This window comes from Microtus ochrogaster (assembly GCF_000317375.1).
Source record: "Microtus ochrogaster isolate Prairie Vole_2 chromosome 14 unlocalized genomic scaffold, MicOch1.0 chr14_random_2, whole genome shotgun sequence".
In the NCBI taxonomy this organism is placed as follows: Eukaryota; Metazoa; Chordata; class Mammalia; order Rodentia; family Cricetidae; genus Microtus; species Microtus ochrogaster.
This window is the reverse complement of record NW_004949097.1, coordinates 12808293-12808727: the sequence shown is the minus strand read 5'-3', so window position 1 is coordinate 12808727 and position 435 is coordinate 12808293. Positions and strand designations below refer to the sequence as shown.

General features: G+C 58.9%; 1 protein-coding gene across 2 annotated transcripts in view; it reads left to right on the top strand.

Annotated features, from left to right (window-relative positions):
* Positions 1-435, top strand: part of Itpr2 (inositol 1,4,5-trisphosphate receptor type 2) — a 408993-nt gene that overhangs the window by 156178 nt on the left and 252380 nt on the right. The window lies entirely within an intron of this gene.

Sequence of the window (435 nt, the reverse complement as noted above, 5' to 3'; positions counted from 1 at the left end):
GATCCATCCTGCCCCCTGTGATGGGATCCACCCTGCCCTGTGATGGGATCCACCCTGTCCTGTGATGGGATCCCCCCTGTCCTGTGATGGGATCCCCAGTCCTGTGATGGGATCCATCCTGCCCCCTGTGATGGGATCCATTCTGCCCCTTGTGATGGGATCCGTCCTGTCCTGTAAAGGGGTCCATCCTGTCCCATGATGGGATCCATCCTGTTCTGTGCTGGGATCCATCCTGCCCCATGTGAAGGGATCCACCCTGTCCTGTGATGGGATCCGTCCTGTCCTGTGCTGGGATCCATCCTGTCTGTGATGGGATCCACCCTGTCCTGTAATGGGATCTACCCTGTCCTGTGCTGGGATCCATCCTGTCCTGTGCTGGGATCCGTCCTGTCCTGTGATTGGATCCGTCCTGTCCTGTGCTGGGATCCGTCCTGT